The sequence below is a fragment of the Siniperca chuatsi genome, linkage group LG6, assembly GCF_020085105.1.
Source record: "Siniperca chuatsi isolate FFG_IHB_CAS linkage group LG6, ASM2008510v1, whole genome shotgun sequence".
NCBI lineage: Eukaryota > Metazoa > Chordata > Actinopteri > Centrarchiformes > Sinipercidae > Siniperca > Siniperca chuatsi.
The window spans coordinates 24,424,193-24,436,885 of record NC_058047.1 but is presented as its reverse complement, the minus strand read 5'-3'; the positions used below and the strand labels follow the sequence as shown (position 1 = coordinate 24,436,885).

The following is a 12,693-nucleotide window of genomic DNA, read 5'->3' as shown; positions in this document are numbered from 1 at the left end:
AGGAAATCCTAAAGAATAAAATTTGTGTAACAACTGCATTCGATACGCATATTATTCTTTGGCCAAGCCCTTGAATAGCATGCAGCGAGAATAGCATATAAAAGAAATAAAAGTTGTGTCTGCTCTGGCCATATGGTGGTGAGGTGGGAACAAAGACATGAATAAAAGCCCTGTCTGTACCAACACATTTTCTGACGTCATTTAAAGCAGTGCTGACTGACTGACCTGATGTGTGTAGTAAGGCTGTTTCAGAGTTTCAGTCTTACACTTTGAGGTGCACCCACCGCATTGTGCTCGCCATCATCAGCCTAATAAACAAAAACCAGCTCTCACCAACGGAAGCACGTCCAGTGTTTAGTGTAGCCGCTCATTCATCAACTTGTTATTCACTGTGTGACAGGCTGAGGGGTCAGAGGGTACACGTCCGTATGGCACTCTCGTGTCACAAACAGAGCCAACAGAGGTTAAGGAAACAGTGAACCGACCCGTGAACATACATGTATGCATGTAAATGTGGGTGTGCAGGTATGTGTGCACAATGGCACAATATCACAGTGAGGAGAGACCTCACACATTTGGACAATGGCTTTGTAACCTGGCTCAAGGTACACAAGAATATGCAGACTGTTATATAAGTGTCTGAGCAGCTTAATCACAGAAGGTTTTCTCCACACAGTTTCCTGTGTAAACACTGGGCTGCGTGAGCCTCAGACTCTGGTTTCACCAGTTTACTGGCATCACTCACCGCTCACATGGAGCACAATAAGCAGAACAGACAGACTGCGAAGGGAGAGAAATACAACTAGGGGAAAAAGGAAACCCAACGCAGTCACGGGGAAGGTGTGGTTTGGAAAGAGACAACGAAGGCAGAATTTGCGCCGGACGATTGCAATGGAAACCTCTCTTTAACTGACAAATATGGTCAGACTGAGGTCAGCTTCGTAGGCCAGTGACCTGTGTGTGTCTGTGGGAAAGTCATTAGGAGGGAGTGGCATTAGGTTGAGCTGGCAGGGCCGAGCTGAGCCTTGGCCATCCCTCACACATCTCTGCCTGATGGGATTCAGCTCAGAGAGAGAATAAACTGAAGGCCTGGCTGGTTCAACACAAACCGATAGCTGGCAGGAAGTATGGATATGCAGGGAGCAAACCCAGCAGCCCTTTGAGTGCAAACAATGGAGGGGATCAGGCTATACCAGTTCCTGGTGGCTTCCACCACCACACCCAAATAGCCCCTAAACACACAAACTGAATTATTCAGAGAGAAAACATACCACCAAAAGAAAATTACATTCAATTGAAGTTGGAAGGTTTTACATAAAGGTCGACGATGAGCACATATGTCACTGTGAGGACATGAACAAACCAGGAAACAGCTGCTCAAAATGTGTGTGACCACACCTTCTTTCTCCCAGGACACACTGGGAGTGTACCACACGCACCTTTCTATTGTTAGCCTCTCTGAGTCAGCACAAAGCTGGAATACAAATATTCAAACATACACTGTTGGAGATGATTCGGCTAAAGTGGTGACTTGCTGTGTAACTGCCAGTGTGTGTGTGTGTGTGTGTGTGTGTGCGTGAACTAGTCTGTCCACTGAATGCCCCTGAAACAGAGAGGTGTGTGTTTACTCGTTAGCACAGCAGTGTAGAAAGCATCAATAAACTGGAGAGTTTCAGCTGAGGGAATCACAGCTGGGCTGTTAGCGCCATGCTGACTCCTCATAGCAACTCATGCTAGCAAATGACAAAAAGGACATTGTCTGTATTATTTTAAACTTGGTGTCTCCATGGAAATGGGCACATATGCATGGAGACATGCGCTCAAGAGAGGGTGTGCTCTTTCACAGTTCATCATACCTCAGCTGTGGAAAGAAAACTCAAGTATAGCCCCGCAGTGAACCATGAGTCCCCTGCAGATGTGTGTCTGAACAACAGTGGGAAAACTACTAAAACTACCAAATGTACAAAAAACAAAAACAAAATTACAACAGTTATTTGTTTAAATTTACAGACATAGATTGTTTCCAGATGTACTGCAAATATAAATTCAATTGGTACTTACCTATTGATCATCAGCAGAATTCAGGAAGTCGGGGGGGCATGAAAAAGAAAGAGAGCAAACACATTATTAGTTGATTGCAGCAGGATGTCAGAAAGACATCTTGTTATAATTTAATACTGTGTTTTTTCCAGCTCAGATGAATCTCTAGAGAGTACACTAGCTTGGAAGTAGCAGGGTTGTTTTTCATTACATTAAGAACAACTTTGCTTTACTGCTCCTCAGAGAAAATCTTATCATCAAGCATATGTTGTGAGACTGTCCCGAACAGGAACCAAACATCTTCACCTCACTCTAATCTCTACACGTGTTCCCTGGAGTGTTTCTCTTTGACACGACTTTACAGATGCCAGACTCCGGCCTCTGACGGTGCACAGCTCACGTGTCTGTAGCCTCGCTCTGAATGTGGCTCTATCCTTGAGGGAGTTTGCTGAGAAAAATAAAGAAATGCTCCTGGGTAAAGAAAGTAGGCCTGACTCCTGAAAGGCCTGCTGCCCCTGGAGAGCTCTCTCATGTAAGTGCTTCATGAATGGCTGGCCTGAGGACTGGATGCCAATAAACATTGAAATCATGACGGTCACTGGTTATTAAGCTACGAGGGACAGACGTCGTCAAGCTGAAAGAGCAAATATTCTTTGATGCTATAATGCTGTAGCTAAAGAGCAGCTATGCCTTCTAGATTTGGTATTTTGTCAAGCCTTTTTGTCTTTTCTCTAAAATCAACCAGTTGTCATTCCCTTACACTGTTTTCTGTCTTTTCTTAAACGAGCTATGTCTCTTTTCCCTCTTATATCCTGACACTATGCTCAACTGTACCCACCGCTGAATTGCAGAAGCAGCATTTTGGTAATGATGGGTCCTGTTGTTATATCATGATGTAAAATTACTGGGTGCAGCCAATGACATGGCATCCATGACACACTCGTTTGGGTATGTGGTGACAGTTTTACGCAAGTCAGAGCCCACGGCAATGTAAGCCAAATCTTCTCTCTCGTTGCCTGACACAGGAGGACATCTCCAGCAAGGAGTAAAAAAACTATACAGTCTCACTAAATATCTCAAAGTGCACTGACCTTAAGGAGCGAGTACTTTACTGATCAGAAAGGCCAACGCAAGTGCGGAATCAACTCTTCTCAGCAGGCTGATTATAGAACAATCACAGGAAAAAGAGAATCAATCTTGTTTATTCATTCAATCTGTTAGACCGCACGCTGAGCCCCGCCCCTCTCAGTTACTGTTGCTACACCTGTCAAGCTTTCCATTCTTGAACGGCACATATGCAGATTACAATAAAGATTTATGACTCTAATGCTTGGTAATTTTTGAAACAGTGGCTCCTTCATTTCAGAGAGAGGCAGACAAAAGCAGGCGTCTCATTTCTGCTGATGATTTGATCACATCTCCCAGCTCCTCTCCCACACACACACACACCTGAGCAAATATATTGGCAATCGCCGGTTGTTGGGCTGACAGTGGCCGGTGGGAAATTTTTAACATATCGCCCAACCCTATTATATACATGATATTGTGCTAAAAGATAAAACTAAACCCACGCAAAAAAATCTGCATCCTTGCCAGTTGAAGATTCATGTAGAGGAAATGGAAATAAAGAAACAGTTCTTGTATTGTGAGTGTAGAACTAGTGAGTCCTAGTTTTAAAAGTATGATAAGAAAAATGGAAAGTTATTTCATTCTAACATGACCCTCTTTACCTGCTTAGCTTACATATTTGTTTGTATTTTCAAACAGTATGTTTCACTTTTAATGTTACAAAAGAAAAGACCAGTCTAACTGATATGTTTGGCAAAAGTAACGCTATTGGGTAACGTATGCTGGGGTTGCTGGAGTGTAAACATCCCCAATTCCAACTGAGGGCAGGGCAGAGCACTGGGATAGCACTCGTTAACTGGGATTTTTTTTATTAACATAACCAAACTAATGTCACCTTGTTAGTTAATGATTTGCCCCCTGCTTTGAAAGTAACACTTGGTTACTACTGTAGGTTGTTTGCAAAATAAATTAAAAATATATATCATTTTTATGGCCCCATGCACAGCGCTTCAACATGTGGAGAAATCCAGATCTTGTCAGACCTGCTGTGCCTAGTTACACTTGCTAAACTAAACTTGCACCTATGGCCAAAAGCATGTTCCTCTTCAGCCCCCAGACATGCCAGAGGCTTTAGCAAAAATCATTTAACAGAGGACCAACAGAGGAAATATACAGCAGTGTTTTAACTCGGTCTGTTCTTTTAAGAAAAAACATGAAAGATTGATGTAAATGAAAATACCTACAGATCAGTGTAAAAGTCAACATGAGTGACATAGGAAAACAGACCGCTTACCAAAGCAAACATTAAGAAAAAGGCAAACATAATTCAAAAGCACTTTATAAAACCTACAGTACAAGCTGCTCACCTGACAGCGTCACCAGAGGAAATGAAATACACTGCACATGCATACAGACATCAATCATCCAGCCCTGAGGTCAATGGCAAATTACTCTGAAGTAATTTACCATGCTACCAACCACTTTACAAAGAATTTTTGCTGCTAGTACAACTATCCTCCACCATGTTTTAACCGATCTTTAAAAAGCTGATATAACCATAAATTCATATGACAAAGAGTAAACGGTCATGTCTTTATTTACAAATGTGTCTTTTCTAGATGTAACACGTGGATTGGGGACTGTTTTCCCTCCCTGCTAAGAGTTTTGGGTGTGTACTCTCCAGTCAGTTTTGGTGGTTGCATACATGAGACCACCGGCATACAGCAGAGGTGGTAAAGGGAAAAGTTATCTTCATCCAGTCAAGCTGTTTCTAATGGCGTCCCAATTCCGCCAGATGTCTTTTCTCAACAGACTGCAGTCAGAAGCCGACCACAGGACAAGTTAGACTGAGGCTAAATCCGCCTTCACAAATCCGACTGAGAACAAATTTCAACTTCAGTTTCAACACAGCTCATATCTACTCACAGCTCTGCAAAGTCAGCATGAATGCTGAGCTATACTACTACATTTCCCAGCAATTCTAACCAAAACCAAACTGTGAAGCAGAATGTGTGTAGTAAAGATAATAAGTGACCCTGAGTGACGCCAAGCTGTTATCACTGATTCTGGAGTCTCTCAGGGCTCACAGTGGAAACACTTCAGTATGTTTCCTGTAATTTTACGCAGGGTCTCAGCTTGACCAAAAACACAACCAAAAAAAAAAAAACAAGGGAAAAAAAACCAGGCTCATTTTCAGGAAGAGTAGGGCCATAATCATAACAAGCAAGTTGGGCTCTTTCCTCTAAAGCACCTGTGGGAGCTGCAGCCAAGTAATAAAAACACACAAGCCCTTAAATCTGCTCAGCATCACTCCCAAGGTCCAAACCTCGAAGAGCAAATCAGGGCTGAAAAATACAACATCTGTTTGCTGTATGTTGTTGCTAACGATGCCCCGGACCCCGGAGAGGTTTTTGTGAAACTATGGAATTTAACTTCCCTACTCCTACACTGAAAGAAGAGGAGGATCCCCTCTCCAGCTGAACAAACAGCTCTTGCAGCATATAGCGGTAACGGAGGGTGGATCCGACAGAGAGGGAGAAGTGTGTTTGTGTGTGTGTGTGGAGGTAAGCCTCAACCTGACCTTCTGCACTTCAGGATACCAGCATCACTGATAACACACAAATATGACACGAAAAAAAGACAGACACACACACACTTTGCACATGAAAAATGAAATAAACACTTTCAGACTGTTATACCGAATATAAGACACTATATTCTCATTTCTCAATGAGAATAGTAAATGTATTCAGGGCCATAGCTACCATTTAGGACACTAATGTCATGTATTCAGTATTATGGGTGATGTAGGGGTCTACCGGCATAGTAATCAATGATCAATTTATAAATGGAAATTACAGCTTGAGCTCAAGTATGTTAGATCCTGTGCTGTATATGGTCTTATATGACCATAGAGCCATTTTAGGGTGCAGTTTAAAGGAAATGGTCACAGATGCCATGTTTGATTAATAAAATAAGATTAACAGTGCATAAAATCGTTTGTTTGAAGGGGCCTGCTTTCTTTGTTTCCATGAAAGCACTTTTTAAGAAATAGGTCTGGAAATGATCAACAAAGTAAGCCTTCTAGTTGGTTATTATAACACTTTTAAATATATTTGTGATTTAGAACAGATGCTCTTCATTTAAAGAGCTACTTTCTTATGAAGGCATACTGTTAAACCTAGCATTAAATGATAAGGGTGGCTAAATATAGCTTAATTTTGTCACCAAATCCCATAAAATGACTTAAACCAACAATGCATTGGTCTGTCTCTAAATACTTTCCCACTTCCCCAGCCTGTGGCACTCAGCCCATTAGTTCTTAATTAAAACATAAATCTTCTAACAAAGTGTAAAAAATGTATACTTTCATTTAAAAAAAGGCTAAATAATATCCAGCTGGGCACTGTAGTTTTTAGCAAACTTTATTTAAACAAGACTAAATTGTGCATTTGTTTGGGACTATTTTCAGTGGCGGATTAATACACATTTGGTACCCTACGGAATATTTGAGGCAGCAGGACGGTGTATGTGGAACAGACTCAAAATAAACTACAGTGCCCATGATTATTGTAATAAAGAAACATGTCAGCCAGTGCAACAGTGTGGCTCACTGATGTGTTTTTAATAGCTTTTGGACAACAATGGAGTTCTACGGCACAGAGGAATGAGATATGTCAGGCTTTGGCTACACAGACGATACTGAGTATTAGTCTGTTGTATCCTACAATAATAGGATCAATTTATTGTCGGTTTTGGTTTTCATGGGATTCATTGACAATAATAAAAAAGGGAATATAACTTGACCTATCCTTCAAACACAAACAAGTATTTGGGGCCAAGCTTAATGATGTTTCAATAAAACAGCAATTAACCCCAATGAAAACTATATTCAGGATAATGAGTAATTTGATTCATCTTCCCAAGGAACACTGTTAAATATTAAGTGTCATATAATCAGAAAGAACAATGAAACTACTGTTTGTTTATGAATAACATGTATACCACTTGGGTCACATTGATTAGTGGCTGATGGTAACTTTACACAGAAATGGAAAGGTGAATGACATAAACATCTGCCCTCGAGGAATATTTGAAGTCCACCTGCCAGCTTCATGCTGTGGTAAATACTTCTCATATGTATCAGTGGAGGGTGTGGAGCCATAAATGACTGCCATCAAATCTACAAATCATATCAGAAGGTAAGCTCTCGTTACTGAACACCCAACACCCAACTGCAATTACATGTTTCAGCTGTAGGCATGTCATCGAAGCTGCTGAGGCAGCGACTTTGGATCCATTAAGGCCTCCGGTGTTTGAGAGTGACGCTGTCAGTCTGGTTTGTCATACAGGGAAACTGAATCCCCCCCACAAACAACTGGGTATCCTTTTAACATTGCCCCTGGCATGTTAGCTGCCTTGCCTGCCTAAATATCAGAAGTCACCCGGAAGCCCGAGATTCAAGTCCTCCCAAAGCAGTGAACCCTATCTGAGCAGCTGCATTGTACTTTATGGAGAAAGCATATAGAGTTTCCTGAGGTGGATATTCCCATAGGGGTAGTGTTTCATTTGGAGTTAGATGTTCCTGTGCCTTTTGTTTACGGTTCTGACAAGCTGAGCTCCATCTAATCAAATGTATATCTGATGGACATGTCTGCCTTCCTCATTGGGAAGGACATTTCCTTTGGCATGTACTGGTCACACACAGCACAGACCATGCAAGCTCAATGACAGGCAGCAGCAATTTCTAAATTCTTCAATTGCAGTGGAAAGTCCTTTCTCATCCACTTACGGACTCTGTCTGTCCTCTTTATGCCTCATTTCCCTCAAATAAACACCATGATTGTAGTTCAAGGGGCATTCAAGTAAAGCCATTAGCTGATTTAAAGAAGCATTGACTGATTTTTTTGGCCACTTCATGACAGCAGAGCAACCTGTGAACAAAACGCTAACATATCATCATCATATAAAGTTGATATGGCTAAAATGTTAGCAAACCGGGGGCCTATTTACACATAAAGCAGACACGCAACAACATTAGCATTCTTTTGAAGTTGTATTTGTGGCCACACCCACTAATCTAAGTCTAATACTGACTCTCCTTTTAGCCCTGGTCTGGTCTCCACCAACTCCTGAGAAAAATATCAGACTCTTTAGCGGCTCTTTTAATGCTCCACCATGTTCACCAGCTAGTCACTAACTTTGCCTGTCTGCTGTTTGGTGCTTGGCAGATAGTGTACACTGGTTCTGTCAGGGCTTTTTTCCCTTAGCTGCCTGCCGTGTCTGGAAACTGATGAGAATGAACCAAAGCAGTAAAGTTGCACAAAACAATGAGATGAAAGATGCTAAAATGCTCCGTAAAGCTGAGGAAAGTTGCATAGCAATTCTCTGTGGGTTTGTCACTATGAGCACTACTTACTCCATTGTTAATATAAAAACACTGATTATAGCAGCTTTAAAGCTAACTCTGTCTAACCAGAGAGAGAAATGAGGAACTTAGCAAGTTTGTTAATTACATAACACAGTACAGCTTTATACTGTAAAGGGAAAGAAAAAGACAGTTTGCCTTTACAAGTGAACACGTCACCATAGAGATGACTGTTTTTATCTGTGGACTCCAAATTTCATTGGACAGCCAGATTTCAAAGGGACCAATAAAGAAGAGATATAATGTGTGTTTCTTTGTAAGTGTGAATGAAATGTGTGCATGTTTGTGCTCGGCTGTCCGTAGCAGTGTATAAGGCGGTAAGAAAAATGGAAGCTGCTCTTAGTGAAAAGGGGTTTTATAGTGATTCCTCTGCGGAGGTCAGCCGATGTATGATCCTTCATGCACAGAAAAGGCAGCGGGCAGGAGAGGATCTGTGGATGTGCACATCAAAGGTGGGCGTCAGAACTCGTGTTTTTGTTTCATTTTTCTTTTATCTGCCGATCAGTTGCTCCCTCTCTCTCTCTCTATGATCTGAGGCTTTTTTACCTTATATAGAAAACACTCCAGTCCACTCAGAGCACGCGTTCACATGAGCTGAGGCTTGGAGGACGCTCCCAGGACTCTGCCTGTCCCTTCCCATAACACGGGCATTAGGATAAACTAGGCACAAGGGGCCAGTGAAAGGGAAAAGAGGGCATCTACAAAAGGCAGTGAACTGGAGGGATCAGCAGGGAGAGTGGAATTTCTTCATTACTTTCTCCAACTTCTTAAGCTCTGCTCTGCATTATCTTTGTGCTTAAAGAAAGTCGCCACACTTGTCTGACCTCTGACTTTTCATGGCTGAATGTGTTGCGGCTTTGTATACCGTTCACACATTAACCCAAATGTGTAAACCACCACTTAGGCCACTGTAAATTTATATCTCTCAACCACACGGCATTTTGTTGACAAACAGCTGAATTCACGTAAAACACACACTGTGTTATAATGAATTCCTTGGCTCTGGATTTAACTCCAACTGGGCAGAGGCTGCACCGCTCAGCAGCAGTCTAACCGCAGATTTCTGCAGTACAAGCCCAGCCAAAGGGCAAACCCTGACTGAAAGGAGGCCACAAGGCTGCTAGAAGCCATGTCACAACATTGAGCTATTCTCACATTCGACATCGTTCAAGATGTTCAGCTCTGAAAGCCTTCAGAGACGGGCAGTTTTATAAACAACAGAGTCCGCAAAGCAGCAAATGGTCTCTCTCTGAGGCAGGGATGAGCAAAGTTTAAAGTTTAAAGTGGGTTGTGGTTCAGGTTGAACCGTGTTGATGTAAGCCTTTTCCCAGATGGTTTCGGTTTTATCCACGCAGGTCCAAGTCCGGCCAGGGAAACAAAGATCTGACCTCTCCCTATTGATCTCTTTGATCACAGACTATTCCAGTTGTTACTGGAACAGAGACAATGCTGGGACAGTGCTGCGGCCAGGAACCAAAAACAATCACACAATCAGTGTGTCCTGTTGTATCATGTCCCTTTAAAACAAATCCACATGTCAACACAGTCCCCTCATCATTTTACTGTGACTACTTTTCAGTGAGTGAGGAGCAACACTTAGTCTGTGAAGTCTCACAATCCATTTGAGATAATAACATTAACAGTCAACAATAAAATCCCCAAAAGTGCACACATTCAAAAATTCACACAGTGACTTTTCAGTCATCTGAACTAGAACCATTAAATATGAAATGTTTCCATATCCAACACTGAAGAATCACAGATCAGATCCGTTTAAGGCCTGGTGACAACCACATAGGAAAATAGTTATTAAAGGTCTGAAAACATCCAAAGTGCTTGCTTCGTTTAATATTTCCCACACTAAAGCACAAGCAGCTTCATGGTCTAGTTCTCCTTTGTAAAGAATAGGGTTTGTATTTGGGTGAGAGAGCTACACGAAGCAGTAAACAAGGTCCATGAAAATTGGTCCTTCTGGATTGACTCCATAATGTGCTAGCCTGTAGGCAGCTGTATATGCACAGACCGTTATGATGCAATCCACTATGTTTTCATATTATAGAAATTGCATGTATGTATATATATATATATGGTTTGTGCAGCAAGATGCTGGGAATTGAGATCCTGGTATTTCCCAGGAATTATTGCCAAAGTCTGCTCCAGTTTTGGGGAATTATACCTGCAGGATTTTTAGCATGTGTGTTTATGTGTCTGGGTGCGCCTGTGTTCACATACTGAAGAATATTGTATGAAAGACGCCCTCTCCAGGCCTCATTAGTGCTGTCAGACCTTGAAATGCTGTTATCACGGATCAACTTTTATTGTTCAGTTAGTTTTGTTACGGTTATGACATGTCTGTGTTTCCTTGTGTTTCCAGTTGTTTTTCCCCTTCCCTGTGTCTCTTGTTTTCCCCCGTCTGTCTCTCTCTCTGTGTGTCGGTTGGCAAGGGCGTGGCTGCCCTTCCCCTATCTCTCTCTCTCCTGGCTCTTCATCTACCAATCACTGCGCCCACTGCGTCAACTCACCTGCCTCCTATCAGCTCATCGCCTGCAGCATATCTACTCCGGCTCTTCATCCATTCATCGCCAAATTGTTGTTTCAACCTCCGTGGTAGTTACAATTCGGCCAAGTTCTGCTGTTGTTAGCCTTTTGCCTGTCTCTGCTTGCCACCTGCTAACTTGTGTTTTGTGTCTTAGGACCACTGCTTGCCTGCCTGACAGCCATGCTTCCATCTGCCACGCCACCTCCACCGCCATTACCTCCACATTCTCCATTCCCTGCCTGCTCTGGATTCCCAACCCCGGCCTTCATCCCACCATCATTCCCCTCTTATCAATAAACCCTTTCCCTTCACTACTCCCTGTCTGAGTCCTGCATTTGAGTCCAGCCTCCAAGTAAATCATAACAAGCTTTGCTTTACAAAATATGTAAACAAAAACTAAAGGCAGTTCAGCAAGTGGCATTATCAAAAATGCAGGATGGAGGCCCCCTCGCTAAATCAGAGTACAGAGTCGCATTCATGTTGACATTGAGGGCAGATGATCGCCAAATATAGTAAATACCATAATATAGTACATGGAAAAAACTGCATTATATTGCTTTAGCATGAGACCAAATGCAATGGAAATCCTCTTTTTCCACATTAAAAGTGTTGGTGAACCAGACTATATGCTGATCCATGCTGATGTAACATATTTTACCTGTTATGTTGTTGTTCACTTTCATATGAACTTTGGAACTTCACACGAACAAGGCAGGCACATTTGAATTGCCCTCAGGCTAAAGTAAACTCTGCTCTGTATTTAAGCACTGCACCGCGCTCTATTTCTAGGTTGTAAAGGATTAACCTACGTGAATTCTTCAACACTATGAGGTTACTAAAGAAACGGATTAGGGTTATGTTCATCAATTAGGGGATATTTTCTCAACAAGCTCATGCTGGCCATTCTCAGAAGCTCTCGTGTTTCAAACACACGTACAACTTCCCAGAAAGTACCTCAGTAGTGGACACGTTCTGCCAAGAGACTATGAAGTCATCGCAGGCCCTGCCTTGCCTGACATGCTCACATTATGTAACCAAAAGCCAGAGTAAAACACACATGACATCAGCCCGGATGTGCAGTGGAGTTTAAACATCCGAACAACACTCAGCTCTTCTTCTGATCTCACTGCGAAATGTCAGCAGGCTATCAATAACAAGCTGACAGATCATTATCAGCTGATTGATCACCTACAACAGATTGATGGTCTAAGATTTTTCTGCACTTAAAGGCCCATTTTACTGAGAGGAAAACCAAAAAGAGTGTTTGATTGGTTATTTTAACAAGACCACATTGATTATATTTGAAACCACCAAAACCAAGATGAGATTGCAGCTCTACACATGCAGATTTGCAGTTGTAGACCAACAGGCTGCATGACTCCTGCTTTACGCAGGTTCAAATAAAACACACTCTGAATATCACGCTCTCTCTAGGGTACAAATACAGTATCATCTCCGCATGCTGCTATTGGCCAGAAGTGCGTGGTCTGTTAACCAATGGCGTTGCTCTGCTTTGTTACTGTGTTTGTGTGTGTGTGTTCAACGCTCCTCGTCCCTCTGCTGTGTGTGGGGGGGTTGCTCAAAAAAGAGCCGACCTCAATACTGAAGCCAACCAAGC

General features: G+C 42.3%; 1 protein-coding gene and 1 long non-coding RNA gene across 3 annotated transcripts in view; one reads left to right on the top strand and one right to left on the bottom strand.

Moving 5' to 3' along the window:
* Positions 1–12,693, bottom strand: part of nhsa (Nance-Horan syndrome a (congenital cataracts and dental anomalies)) — a 58,081-nt gene that overhangs the window by 23,898 nt on the left and 21,490 nt on the right. The window lies entirely within an intron of this gene.
* On the top strand, positions 7,144–11,389 carry LOC122877307. Its single transcript, XR_006378224.1, has 2 exons — positions 7,144–11,143; positions 11,230–11,389. It is a non-coding gene; the product is annotated as an uncharacterized LOC122877307 (long non-coding RNA).